This window comes from Coregonus lavaretus, assembly GCF_964263955.1.
Source record: "Coregonus lavaretus genome assembly, chromosome: 1".
Classification (NCBI taxonomy): domain Eukaryota; kingdom Metazoa; phylum Chordata; class Actinopteri; order Salmoniformes; family Salmonidae; genus Coregonus; species Coregonus lavaretus.
Genome location: NC_139988.1, coordinates 83,130,568 through 83,145,987, shown reverse-complemented (window position 1 = coordinate 83,145,987; position 15,420 = coordinate 83,130,568).

Genomic DNA, 15,420 nt, shown 5'->3' with positions numbered 1-15,420 from the left:
GAAAGTGCAGAAAGTTTCAAAGTTTGACAGCAAATAATATGGGCAGAACATCAATTTTCTCACGCTGGAGGGGGTTTTGGTCGAGGCACTGTTGCGTGGCACAAACAGTACAGCTGGGACATTCATTTTCATGGCGTTTAATTGTGGGGCCGTCTCCTGCAGATTCACTCATTACATCATAATCTGTGAGAGGTCACCAAGGTCCATCTCTCAGGCGAGGTAGAGGAGAGAGAGAAGTGTCTGCCTGTCAGGCTGATAAGCAGTCATCAATCTGCCAGACACCTGTTTGGGCTGAGGAAGAGGAGGAAGAGAGACACTGGTCCACTTACTTAGCTGCCTGATGACTCAGGCTAATGGCAACTCCACCTTCAAGACAGGTTGCCTTACAGTGTTAATGTCTACGGGATTGGTGTCCCGTATACAGGACAGTTGAGCTAACATGCGCTAATGTGATTAGCATGACTGTTGTAAGTAACAGCAAACTTTCCAGGACATAGACATGTCTTATATGGGCAGAAATCTTAAATTATTGTTAATCTAACTGCACTGTCCAATTTACAGTAGCTATTACAGTGAAAAAAATACCTTGCTATTGTTTGAGGAGAGTGCACAACAACAAAAAACATATCACGGCAACTGGTTTAATACATTCACCTCTGAAGGTAAATAATGTACTTATATTCAGTAATCTTGCTCTGATTTGTCATCCTAAGGTTCCCAGAGATAAAATGTAGCATAGTTGTGGTCCTCTGTAGCTCAGCTGGTAGAGCACGGCGCTTGTAACGCCAAGGTAGTGGGTTCGATCCCCGGGACCACCCATACACAAAAATGTATGCACGCATGACTGTAAGTCGCTTTGGATAAAAGCGTCTGCTAAATGGCATATTATTATTATAGTTTTGTTTGATAAAATGAATTTTTATATTCAAATGTAGGAACTGGGTTCTACAGTTTGAACCCCTGCTGTCTCTGGCTCCACACCCACCGCACCCGGCCATCTAGACGTGTGAAAGTTAGTGTATAAGCTAATGATCCTTCATGTATGACATTCCTGGGAGTGTGTAAACTTACATTTTGTATTACCATATCATTTTTGTATGTTCTCTATAGTTATGTACTTGAAAATGTATCAATTGGCCAATTCGGCACATTTGGGCAGACTTGATACAAAATAGTCCAGTATTGCAATGCTTCACTGGATCAATCTGAAACGTTGCACACACACTGCTGCCATCTAGTTGCCAGAATCAAAATTGCGCCTAAACTGCAATATTATATTTTGGCTTTTCTCTTGCATTTCTAAGATGAAAAAAAAAAGAAAACACATGTTTTTTTGGTTTGTATTATCTTTTACCAGATCTAATGTGTTATATTCTCCTACATTAATTTCACATTTCCACAAACTTCAAAGTGTTTCCTTTCAAATGGTATCAAGAATATGCATATCCTTGCTTCAGGTCCTGAGCTACAGGCAGTTAGATTTGGGTATGTCATTTTAGGCGAAAATTTAAAAAAAGGGTCAGATCCTTAAGAGGTTATTAAGCTTTCCCATTAAAGGTGCTATCCTAGGGTAACGCCCGATGTGCTATGGTGATCAATTATCAATTATGTTCTGTTGACTTGAGACACAGTACAGGTAGGAATATTGTTCTGTTGACTTGAGACACAGTACAGGTAGGAATGATTTGTTGTGTTTCTATGATTTTCTGTCCACGTTTTGCATTAGAAGTTTTCATTCAGCATGCCAATACACCACCACTACTGCAGTAATTGCAAATAGTTCAGTGGTTTTCTTTTCATTAAGATACTTATCACCTTTATGTATTTGTTTTAGACTCCATCTAATATTACCTCTTAGCCCACATGTTTATTGTTGTTAAAGTATTAGAGAAAGCTTATTGATACCATATTCACATTGCACTAATTCAACTCACTCAAATGCTATTTTAATGCAGTTAAGTTCATCACCAGTGTGGAACACATTTGTTTATACACTGGGGTAATTCTGATACATTTATATTGGTGTAATGGATCTTGACTTGCTTTATAATTATTTAGTACTTCTTTACCACTGTATCATTAGATTAGAAAATATCAACTTTATCGTCTGAATACACTTTACGTACCATGGTAATCTGAACGTCACGTTCACATTTCATTGTAGGTTGCAATAATTTCTTTCCCACCTGCAGTGAATTCTGATGATGGAAAATTGTTGGGTCCCTCCATATAGAACTGTGAGAAGCTCAAACAGGATTTTTCAAACTACTCCAGTGTAATACCATTGGAATAAAGATAGGGTATTACCTGCGGTTTCCCAAGGTTGATTGCGGTGAATATGGTAATTCAAGGAGGTCAGTTGTCGGTTACCATAGATATTATCACCATAAATACCACCAATTTCATCTGTCCTTGTATGATCACACCATTTCAAAGGGTTACCCAACTCATTTGGCTGTGTCAGTCATTGAGCAAACATACTCCAACGCACTACAGTTGGACAAATACATTACCATAACATTTCAACATGGCACATCTAAGGGATAGGCAGTATGTTCATGAAACACCACGTATAGTATATTTTGCAACAATTTCAGCTCAACTGAAAGATGTTAATTTTTTGTCATCTAGCAGATGCTCGATTTACAGGAGAAATTAGGAGTAAGTGCTTTGCTTAAGGGCACATTGAAAGATGTTTCACCTAGTCGGCTCAGGGATTCGAACCAGTGACTTTTCCGTTACTAGCCCAACACTCTTAACCGCTAGGCTACCTGCTGCCCATAGTCTGATTGATGTGACACAGTTACAAATAATCTAATATAAATGTTTAAATTCCTATAATCCTTTTGTCATGAGCCCATAAAGCCGACAGTTATCCAGGAATGAGAATTTACTTTTTCATTTATGAATGTATCTTATAGATCATCTGAGGAAGCAATATCCTTTTGTGTCATTATATTTTTGTTCTGAATATTTACATTTCCACTTTGAGAGAGGACACCCCTTGGAGTGATAGGGCAAACCACAGATATTAAAGGTTTATTACATAAAGTGTGGGTTCTGTTCTTCTCAGACTTCCTTTTCTTTTGTAGTGTTCAACTGTAACTCATACAGTCCCCTGTAGCTCAGTTGGTAGAGCATGGCACTTGCAACGCCAGGGTTGTGGGTTCGTTTCCCACGGGGGGCCACTATGAAAATGTATGCACTCACTAACTGTAAGTCGCTCTGGATAAGAGCGTCTGCTAAATGACAAAACATTTACACAGCTTTAGGGAGCTATAAGACACCATAGCATGATAAAACACAGGCAGTGGCGAGGGAGAGTCTGACCACTTGCGCTACAAACTCATCCTTCCGATAGATTGAGATTGATCAATATGTTAGCACTTCATAGTTCTTTCAATGGCTGACATGTTGATGGATTTACTGCACCACATCTCATTTGACCACCCAAGTAATAAATGAGCATGTGTACCTGGAGCTGTGCTCTTCAGCTATGCGTGAATGCATTTGGGTAATTACTGTTCGCGCATCATACCCGCGTGGGCGGTCCCCCAGATATGATCAATGATCAGACACTAGCCATTTTAAAGCTCCGGCCAGCCCACACTTAAAATACAGACCATGTCAAATATATAGAGACAATAGTGTTAATATAGATTTAAAAAACGGGCGTCCTTTAGACAATTTTGAAGATGGATGTCATTGATTGAACCTGTATCAATAAAAATAAGTTATGTCCATGGTTAGGAGTGTTAATGGAGTATTATATCTAGTTAACTGCGCACTTACCAGTTAGGAATTCCATGTGTATAAATGTGTCCTCTGTAAGACGAATAGTCCCTGATCAGTTTGCCTGGGAGGGAAACCCCTAGCTACTCAGTAAGTCTGCCCTCGTAGAGATCAGTCAGCATTTTTCACCATGATGAATCTCACCCCTGGATATTAAAATGGAATCCATTTACCAAACCGCATTGACTACCTGATCCTTGAAAACCAATCTGTTTGAGATGCAGGAGGATGTTTTGCTATGCCATTTGATGAACTGGTAATAGAGCAGAGGTTTCTAACCTTTTTCGGTTAATGTACCACCAACTGAATTTTGCTCTGCCCAGAGTACCCCTGAAGTACCCCATCATGTGCATTAATAGAGGACAGTATGTATATTTTGACTGTGTTGTGTAGAAAATGCCTCATTTTAAACAATTACATTCAATGTATTGACTGATGCAGTGTATCATCACTATCAGCTCCAATATAAATAACATGAGCAAGTCTACTTCTGATAAGCTTCCCAGTAAAGCATTAAAAACAATCAAGCAACCCAGAAAAGTGCTAAAAATAGCCCATATTAACATATGTAGCCTAAGAAACAAGGTTCCTGAAGTCAATAACTTGCTTGTAACAGATTACATTCATATTCTGACTATGATACCTTTGATGATACAGTGGTAGCAATACATGGTTATAACATCTACCGAAAAGACAGAAATGCCAACGGGGGCGGTGTTGCGGTCTATATTCAGAACCACATTCCTGTAAAGCTTAGAGAGGATCTCATGTTAAATACTGCTGAAGTAATATGGCTACAGGTTCATCTGCCTCACCTAAAGCCCATTATTGTGGGAAGCTGCTATAGACCACCAAGTGCTAACAGTCAGTATCTGGGTAATATGTGTGAAATGCTTGATAATGTATGTGATATCAATAGAGAAGTATATTTTCTGGGTGATTTAAATATTGACTGGCTTTCATCAAGCTGCCCACTCAATACAAAACTTCAAACTGTATCCAGACGCTGCACTTGACACATTTATGAAATTGCTTATTCCAGTTACTAATAAGCATGCACCCATTAATAAAATGACTGCAAAAACAGTTAAATCCCCTTGGATTGATGAGGAATTTAAAAATTGTATGGTTTAGAGGAAACACTGACACTACACATCCAAGTTTATCTGAACAAATTCTGAAAGACAAGCATTGTACTTTTGAATTCCGTAAAGTGAGTGTGGAAGAGGGAAGTAAAAGTCATTCTGCTACCCAAGAATAGTAAAGCCCCCTTTACTGGCTCAAATAGCCAACCAATCAGCCTGTTACCAACCCTTAGTAAACTTCTGGAAAAAAATGGTGTTTGACCAGATACAATGCTATTATACAGTAAACAAATTGAAAACAGACTTTCAGCACGCTTATAGGGAACAACATTCAACAAGCACAGCACTTACACAAATGACCGATGATTGGCTGAGAGAAATTGATCATACAAAGATTGTGGGGGCTGTTTTGTTAGACTTCAGTGCGGCTTTTGAAATTATCGATCATAGTCTGCTGCTGCAAAAACGTATGTGTTATGGCTTTACACCGCCTTCTATATTGTGGATAAAGAGTTACCTCTCTAACAGAACACAGAGGGTGTTCTTTAATGGAAGCCTGTCAGGGTGACGTGTATGCGGGAAACGAAGTCAAGCGCAGGACACAGAACTACTGGCAGAACGTACTTTACTCAACACAGTAAAGAAAGTACAAAACAAAACTCCAAACAGGGAGGAACAATAATCGCATACAACCAGCACTGCCGACCTAACGGAAAACAATCACACACAATAACCAATGAGAGACAGGGGGTTATAAAGGGAATACAATATAACATAATGGAAAACAGGTGAAAACAATCAGGACAAACTAGACAAACACCGAAACATAGATCGGTGGCAGCTAGTACTCCGGGGACGACGAACGCCGAAGCCTGCCCGAGCAAGGAGGAGGGGCAGCCTCGGCTGATTCCGTGACAAAGCCTCTCCAACATAATCCAGGTAGAATCAGGAATTCCCCAGGGCAGCTGTCTAGGCCCCATACTTTTTTCTATCTTTACTAACGAAATGCCACTGGCTTTGAGTAAAGCCTGTGTGTCTATGTATGCGGATGACTCAACACTATACACGTCAGCTACTACAGTGACTGAAATTACTGCAACACTTAACAAAGACCTGCAGTTAGTTTCAGAATGGGTGGCAAGTAATAAGTTAGTCCTAAATATTTCCAAAACTAAAAGCATTGTATTTGGGACAAATCATTCACTAAACCCTAAACCCCAACTAAATCTTGTAATGAATAATGTGGAAATTGAGCAAGTTGAGGTGACTAAACTGCTTGGAGTAACCCTGGATTGTAAACTGTCATGGTCAAAGTCTGTCCATAATAAAGCGCTGCTCTGCCTTCTTAACAACACTATCAACAAGGCTTGTCCTACAGGCCCTAGTTTTGTCACACCTGGACTACTGTTCAGTAATGTGTTCAGGTGCCACAAAAAGGGACTTAGGAAAATTACAATTGGCTCAGAACAGGGCAGCACGGCTGGCCCTTAAAATTACACGGGGAGTTAACATTAATGATATGCATGTCAATCTCTCATGGCTCAAAGTGGAAGAGAGACTAACTTCCTCACTACTTGTTTTTGTAAGAAGTGTTGACAAGCTGAATGTACCGAGCTGTCTGTTTAAACTACTAGCACACAGCTCAGACACCCATGCATACCCCACAAGACATGCCACCAGAGGTCTCTTCGCAATCCCCAAGTCCAGAACAGACTATGGGAGGTGCACAGTACTACATAGAGCCAAGACTACATGGAACTCTATTCCACATTAGGTAACTGATGCAAGCAGTAGAATCAGATTTTAAAATACAGGTAAAAATACACCTTATGGAACAGTGGGGACTGTGAAGAGACACACACAGGTACAGACACACGCATACGCACACAAGCGCTAACACATGCACTCTACACACACGCACCTTGTAATATTGTTGTATGGTGGTATTATACATTTTGTATTGTAGATATGTAGTTGTGTAATAATGTTATATGATGTACTGTTTTATCTTTTGTTTTATATGTAATGTAAGTGCCTTAATGTGTTTGGACCCCGGGAAGAGTAGCTGCTGCCTTGGCAGCAGCTAATGGGGATCCCTAATAAATACAAATACAAATACACAGAATACATGTTTTATACAGGAACAAGAGCAGTGTAAAAACAACCTCAGGTCTTTTTTGTGTGTCTTTTGCTTAAAATAAAAGATTTATGCACATTAGCTAATGGCTTATATGAAATTATACATGGCCCCTAGCAGACAAACCAGGCCCTAACAGTTTTATTGCAACTATTAATTGGCAAAAATGAGTCTTTCAATTGCGCTACCTGTGCTAAATATTCCGGTGGTGTGTATGATAATTTACATTTCGCTTTAGGCATCTAATTAGAATATTTAAAAAATCTGTTTTCCAAGAATTTCACAGATGTGAAGTATTGGGGCGTGTGTTGCATTATACGGTGAAAACTTGATTTTTTTTTTCTCTGAAATAAAGTTTGATTCTAAAGTAGTGACTCTCCTGTAGAACGTTAGATTAAATTGATGCAATTTCCACAAGAGTGGGGATGAACACAGTAAAGGATATTGTGAAGCAATCTGAGGGCTCACTAGGCTATCAACACTGTGCAATGTAACAATGTACCAATTCAGTGAACCACTTCAATGTATTTCTTCACATGCTGAGCTCTGATCCAATGTGAGTGAGCATGCTGCACCTAGCCAGGGGGTAGCGTGTGCACTTTGGATGACTACCTCAGTGTCACTTTGACTATTAGATGATTGGACATTTCCCACAGACTAGCTCCTGTTGGTTGTCTCTCTGTTGGAGGGCTAAGTGCCAACTGTCCAACCAGTTCAAATAGGCAGATTCGCAAGAGATTAAAAAATACATTGTTATAGGGAAAATTCGACTAGATAGTTGTGATGATGGCATTTAAATAATTAGAGCAAAGAAAACTAGGTCAGATTCCCTGATCTGACTTACTATTGTGCATTTGAAGAAATGTGTCACAATTTGTGATGTGTCACAAGCATGTAAATAAAATATCTTCCATAATATCCATAATATCACAAGCCATAATATCCTCCAAACCATCCACTGACATCCACTGACAATACTGCCAAATGATTGGATAAGCTACAGATACAAGGAGATACAAAGTGACCAATAGCATCACAGTGTCACATCGGGCTGACGTGTCCATGTCAGACCGTAGGGAACGACTGCTCCGTACTTGCTGAATCTTGGCAGTTGCATAACTGGACAGAAAGCTCTCCTCAACAGGTAACATCAACATGACAAGAGCGCTTCTGACATCTGATTATACAGACCACATCGGACCATGACAGCAGACTGAATTGAGTCTAGCTTGCATTTCATTAATCTTTTATATGCTGTCATCACACATAGATCCCAGGGCAATGTACAGTAGTATAAGGGGAAAACATTTGGTAACTGTCACATATCCACTGGCTGCTGAAGTTAAAGAGTGAATGAGCTTGGCTGCTTTTAGCAGTTTATACTAACACTCACTTTATAACACATTCATATTTTATCATTCATATACACTGTTTTATTTTTAATGCTGTTTATATTCTGTTAGGGTTAATAATGTAGGCCTATCCTTTTGAGAGTGAGTGAAACTCAAAATAGCGTTCATAATTTCATGCATCTAAAGCCTGATTTACTAAGTTTGTGCAGCAGTGCAGTCAGTGCTAGGTCCAACCCTGTTATTGCCATAAGGGAACAGCATAAAATGCACTTTATTTATGTTCTAAGACCTTGTTAAATTTGTATTAACTTCTTCTCTTTTGTCAACCTGTTAACATATTCATCCCTGACAATAACAGGTGCAAACATTGCAAAATACATGACTAATCTGTCTGGTAGTCTTTAAAGGTCTAATGCAGCCGTTTTTTTTTATCTCAATATCAAACAATTTCTGGGTAACAATTAAGTACCTTCCTGTGATTGTTTTCAATGAAAGTGGACAAAAAGAAAAAAAAATAAAGAGCGATTTTTCAAGCAATAATTTTTCTAGGACTGTCTTGGAGTGGTTTGGGTGGCGAAGGGAAAACTCAAAACTAGCTGTTATTGGCAGAGAGGTTTGGAACCCTCTTTCTTATTTGTCTATTAACTAAATTACTGCCTGATTATGTCACCAGGCAGGCTAAAACTCCATCCCGCCAAAACAGGCTGAAACTTCAGGCGGTCTATTCAAACAAGCTCTTACACTGAAAGGACATTATCATAATTCTCACAATTTCACAGTATTATTCCAACCTCATAGTGTGGAAATATATGTAAAACACAGGAAAATTATGTTTTTGACTGAACTGGGCCACTGGAGCATCTGCCACTTTCACATCCCTATCGCTGAGACCAGGGTCAGACCCTCTCCTCTCCTCTCCTCTCCTCTCCTCTCCTCTCCTCTCCTCTCCTCTCCTCTCCTCTCCTCTCCTCTCCTCTCCTCTCCTCTCCTCTCCTCTCCTCTCCTCTCCTCTCCTCTCCTCTCCTCTCCTCTCCTCTCCTCTCCTCTCCTAGATCACACACTGTCTGCTGAACCCAGTCAGGGGTCATATGTATCAAGCTTTTCACAGTAGGAGGGCTGATTTAGGATCAGTTTAGACTTTTAGATCACAATGAATAAGATTACATGGACAGGGGGAGGATATGATACTAGATCAGCAGTCCTACTCTGAGACGCTTGATACATACAACCCCAGGTCTTCCTTTCATAACAGCTATATTAGGGCCATTCGTCATCAACAAGACCACCACTAACAACCAGCAGTCTGCCAGACAGGCAGGCGGCTCTCTTCCTCGTCCTTACCTTCTCTCATCCCCCATCTCCCCCTCCAGCTTCCCTAACGAGGTGCTAAATGATTCCACTACGCCACCACGCCAGCAGGGAAGGGAGTGATTCCGCTTCCTCTGTAAACAAAGTGTCCGGACCACGCTGATCGCCACGTGACACCATAGCAGAGAGGAAAAGGAGGTCAAGGCTATTGAAGGATCTATTCAATCTGTATCGCTGAAGCGTTACAAATTGCGCAATATAAATGTCAAGGTAATATCTAATTGAGCAGACAAATGCAGTGTTTACAGTGAATGCCGTCTCCGGGAACATTGCCTTTAAATTTCAATCACGCTGTAATGCTGAACTTCCGCGATACAGATTTAATAGAGCCCTAAGGCTGTGTTTAATGGTCAACAGCTATTGTATGGCAACCCTTTAAGAGGCATCCCTTTAAGAGGGATCCCTTTAAGAGGCAACCCTCCCTGATGCATGGGGAGGTGAGTCACAGAGAATGGTAGGTGTTGGAGGGTTTAGGTACCACTAGGTTCTCTGTATACAAGCGATAGGCTACCATTCTGTGTAGGTAGATATCATAATAGTCTTGTGTGAATTTGAAAAACTGCACAAATGTTTCATACGTTATGTTCTCTGACTTTCAGCCTTTGCATGTCCTTGTCAAACAATCTCAAAATATGTTTCAATATAAAACTGTAAGATGAGAGGTGCTCTGGAACTGAAGTGGATATGTTCTCCTTCAAATAGATACTTAATTCCTTATTTGCCTGTTGTAAGGCACTTCGCTCATCCTTGTGTCAAAGCTCTTACAAGGTGTTCTCCCCCAGTTCTGAGTCTGGAAACGCATTACTAATTACAATTGTCCGAAATGGTACATTGAAACTTTTTAAGGGAAAGTACCAATAAAGGACCCTTTTACAGATAAGGAGATACAGTTGAATTCGGAAGAGTACATTCACCTTAGCCAAATACATTTAAACTCAGTTTTTCACAATTCCTGACATTTAATCCTAGTAAAAATTCCCTGTCTTAGGTCAGTTAGGATCACCACTTTATTTTAAGTATGTGAAATGTCAGAATAATAGTAGAGAGAATGATTTCTTTCAGCTTTTATTTCTTTCATCACATTCCCAGTGGGGCAGAAGTTTAAATACACTCAATTAATATTTGGTAGCATTGCCTTTAAATTGTTTAACTTGTGTCAAATGTTTCAGGTAGCCTACCACAAGCTTCCCACAATAAGTTGGGTGAATTTTGGCCCATTCCTCCTGACAGAGCTGGTGTAACTGAGTAAGGTTTGTAGGCCTCCTTGCTCGTACACGCTTTTTCAGTTCTGCCCACAAATGTTCTATAGGATTGAGGTCTTTGTGATGGCCACTCTAATACCTTGACTTTGTTGTCCTTAAGCCATTTTGCCACAACTTTGGAAGTATGCTTGGGGTCATTGTCCATTTGGAAGACCCATTTGCGACCAAGCTTTAACTTCCTGACTGATGTCTTGAGATGTTGCTTCAATATATCCACCTAATTTTCCTTCCTCATGATGCCATCTATTTTGTGAAGTGCACCAGTCCCTCCTGCAGCAAAGCACACCCACAGCATGATGCTGCCACCCCCGTGCTTTTCACGGTTGGGATGGTGTTCTTCGGCTTGCAAGCGACCCCCTTTTTCTTCCAAACATAACGATGGTCATTATGGCCAAACAGTTCTATTCAAAAAGTACGATCTTTGTCCCCATGTGCAGTTGCAAACCGTTGTCTGGCTTTTTTATGGCGGTTTTGGAGCAGTGGCTTCTTCCTGGCTGAGCGGCCTTTCAAGTTATGTCGATATAGGACTTGTTTTACTGTGGAAATATATATTTTTGTACCTGTTTCCTCCAGCATCTTCACAACGTCCTTTGCTGTTGTTCTGGGATTGATTTGCACTTTTCGCACCAAAGTACGTTCATCTCTAGGAGACAGAACGCCTCTCCTTCCTGAGTGGTATGATGGCTGCGTGGTCCCATGGTGTTTATACTTGCGTACTATTGTTTGTACAGATGAACGTGGTACCTTCAGGCGTTTGGAAATTGCTCCCAAGGACCAGACTTGTGTAGGTCTACCATTTTGTTTATGAGGTCTGGGCTGATTTCTTTTGATTTTCCCATGATGTCAATCAAAGAGGCACTGGGTTTGAAGGTAGGCCTTGAAATACATCCACAGGTACACCTCCAATTGACTCAAATGATGTCAATTAGCCTATCAGTAGCTTCTAAAGCCATGACATCATTTTCTGGAATTTTCCAAGCTGTTTAAAGGCACAGTCAACTTAGTGTATGTACACTTCTGACCCACTGGAATTGGGATACAGTGAATTATAAGTGAAATAATCTTTCTGTAAACAATTGTTGGAAAAATCACTTGTGTCATGCACAAAGTAGATGTCCTAACCGACTTGCCAAAACTATAGTTTGTTAACAAGACATTTGTGGAGTGGTTGAAAACGAGTTTTAATGACTCCAACCTAAGTGTATGTAAACTTCCGACTTCAACTGTAATAGACAAATAAAATAACCTAAAATAACATGTATTACTTATGGTTCGTGTATTGTACAGTTCTTTGAAGTTTTTTTAGAGGGCAGCACAAAACGCTAAACAAAGATCTAAAAACCTGAGCAGAAAGAGAGAGAGAGCGATAGGCTGCCTGCCTGACAGAGAAGGATAGTGCAGGTGATAATGATTTCTTACCTCCAGCCCTGTGCCAGAGCTTCTGTGGAGAGGGCCATGAATGTTTAATGCTTTGTCAGAATGCAGCATATCTCCCTCTTTATATTATTGATCAAATACTCCCAGGTTGTTTAGAACACTACAAGACCTGTTCCTCTCCTACTGTGTGTATGCACCCCTCTCTCTCTCTTTCTCTCGCTCTCTCTCTCTTTCTCTCGCTCTCTCTCTCTCTCTCTCTCTCTCTCTCTCTCTCTTCTCTCGCTCTCTCTCTCTCTCTCTCTCTCTCTCTCTCTCTCTCTCTCTTTCTCTCTCTCTCTCTCTCTCTCTCTCTCTCTCTCTCTCTCTCTCTCTCTCTCTCTCTCTCTCTCTCTCTCTCTCTTCCTCTCTCTCTCTCTCTCTCTCTCTCTCTCTCTCTCTCTCTCTCTCTCTCTCTCTCTCTCTCTCTCTCTCTCTCTCTCTCTCTCTCTCTCTCTCTCTCTCTCTCTCTCTCTCTCTCTCTCTCTCTCTCTCTCTCTCTCTCTCTCTCTCTCTCTCTCTCTCTCTCTCTCTACAAATGGGAGTAATCAACTTGAACTCCAGCATTAGAATCATGTCTACTGTCCTACAGGAAGAAAGTCTTGGCACAGCTTACCCATTACATACATGAAACATATGAAACACAGGAAACAAACAACAGTCAGATGTAAATAGCTGTGGTGGCATTACTTATCGCCCTATCGTCTCTTACCAGCTGGTTGCTGTAATGTGCATGTAATGGATGTGTTCTGTGAACTCCCATGCCTCTCTTGGTGCCTCCCAATGGCAATATCCATACATTATCCATATATTATCATGCCTCCCTCCACGTGGCATCTCCAAATTACGCTAATCCTATAGTCCCGAATGGAAGTAATCCATCGCTTAGTCTAGGGATGGGCAACTGGCGGCCCCCTTTTGCAGGCCTGCGGATCAAATATGTAGAATTGCAGGAAATTACCGTTTTTCTCAATTGCTAAAGCACAATTTCTGAAACCTTGCTCCATTTTCTGAAAACATTAAACACAAAACCTAATCTTCAAGCACTATTTACAAAACCTCTGACTCCTCTCGCAAAATGAAACATTCGCCTCAAAACAGTTTTACCTGTGTTCAATATCAAACACTGCTCTCAAATCATAAACAAAGTGATCAAAATGATATACTCTCTCAAGCAGTCAGTAAAAAATACACAGAAAAATAGAAAACACATTGCTCAAAACATACAGTTCTCAGGGAGAAGTACATTTTTAATCTCAAAACTAATTTCATATGTTTCCGTCATTGTCTTTTGATGAACGAAAACATGTTCTATCATAGTAGCTCAAAATTGATCAGAAATTACTACTTTTGTTTTTTGTTCTTCCTCCTCCTTGTACCCCTATTTTTACAGTACTGTACCCTGCATCTCACAAACTTGTCCTTTGTCTCTGTGATACTGTAATTCTTGTTCTTTGTTGATATGAACCTGCAACCAGTCAAAATCTATTGAGCAGTCAGTACTGTTAACAAATGGAAAGCACAATGTTCAGGGCCATACAATTTGTCCATTGTACAGTATACAGCCTACAATGCACTGTACTACAGTATACAATACTAAAAGGGACAAATATCAAAGGAGTAAACATGTGATCAATGTGCTTCTTCTTGTCTTTGGGCTGGGTCAGGCCAGAGCACTTCGTCGACATCACAAGCAATATTGTCCCTCCTGAGGCAACGGGGGAAGAAGCCTCTTGTGTGCCGTATCCAGCCCTGACATGATTCCTCACGTATATCACCACAGGTTAAATCCATGGCTTGCAGCAGATTTACTCTGGTGTACGGTTGTCTATCATACACTTTCCATCTCCAAGAGGAGAAAAACTCCTCAATCGGATTCAGGAAAGGCGAGTATGGAGGGAGGTACAAGGTCATAAACTGCCCATTGATGTTAAACCATTCCCTTACCTGAGCAGCTCGGTGGAAACTGACATTGTTCCACACTATCACATAGGTGGGAATGGGATTCTCATTTAGCTCTTGACCCTGCTGCTCTTGAAGCTGCTGCTCAAATAAAATATATCTTAGATTGGCAATAAATCTTAGAAGGTGCTGGGTGTTATATGGCCCGAGAGTAACATGGTGATGTAGAACACCATGGTTGCTGATAGCAGCACAGATTGTGACATTGCCACCTCGTTGACCAGGGACTTCAACAATGGCCCACTGTCCAATCATGTTTCGGCCTCTCCTTCTTCTCTTTGTTAGATTGAAGCCTGCTTCATCGACAAAGATGAACTCATGAGGTCTGTCCAAGGATTCCAAGTCAAATATTGTCCTTGTAGAAATACAATATACTGTATGTAGGATTTTGTAAGTCGTACAGAGACAGTGCTATACTGTAGAGTACAATTAGGCCTACTGTATGCACTTCTGATTCACATACATTGTATGTACTGAAGAGTAATGTCATTCACATAGTATGTGTTAGTACTGTAGACAATCTTGATTACAGTAAATGTTTTTGAATGTACACTTACTTGCACATACTGAGCTCACAGTTCTTTCACCCTTGGTGAGTTGCGCTCAAAAGGTACTCTGTTTCATTCGCATCCTGTTACGATGGAGGACACGGTCAATTGTGGAAATGCTCACACTGTCGATTCCCTGGAAGTGTGTGTTGTCTTGTATCACTCGTTCCTGGATTTCTCTGAGTCGTATTGCATTATCTTGAAGGACCATGCCAACTATAACGGCCTCTTGCTCCCGAGTGAATATAGCTGTCCTTCCACCTGCATGTGGCAGCATGCAGGTGTAGTTGTAGTTGTGTAGTTACAAAACATATTCATGCAGTACAATACATACAGTGATTAACTTTACAAATGTCTATTGAAACAGCTGCATATAGTGTAGTACAGTAAATTTGCAATTACAAAAATACAGTAGTATACTGTACCTGTTCTCTTCTCTGAATGTCCTTACTATGGTGGAGACAGAAAATCGGCTCAAATTGGGTTGCACTCTAAGTCCTG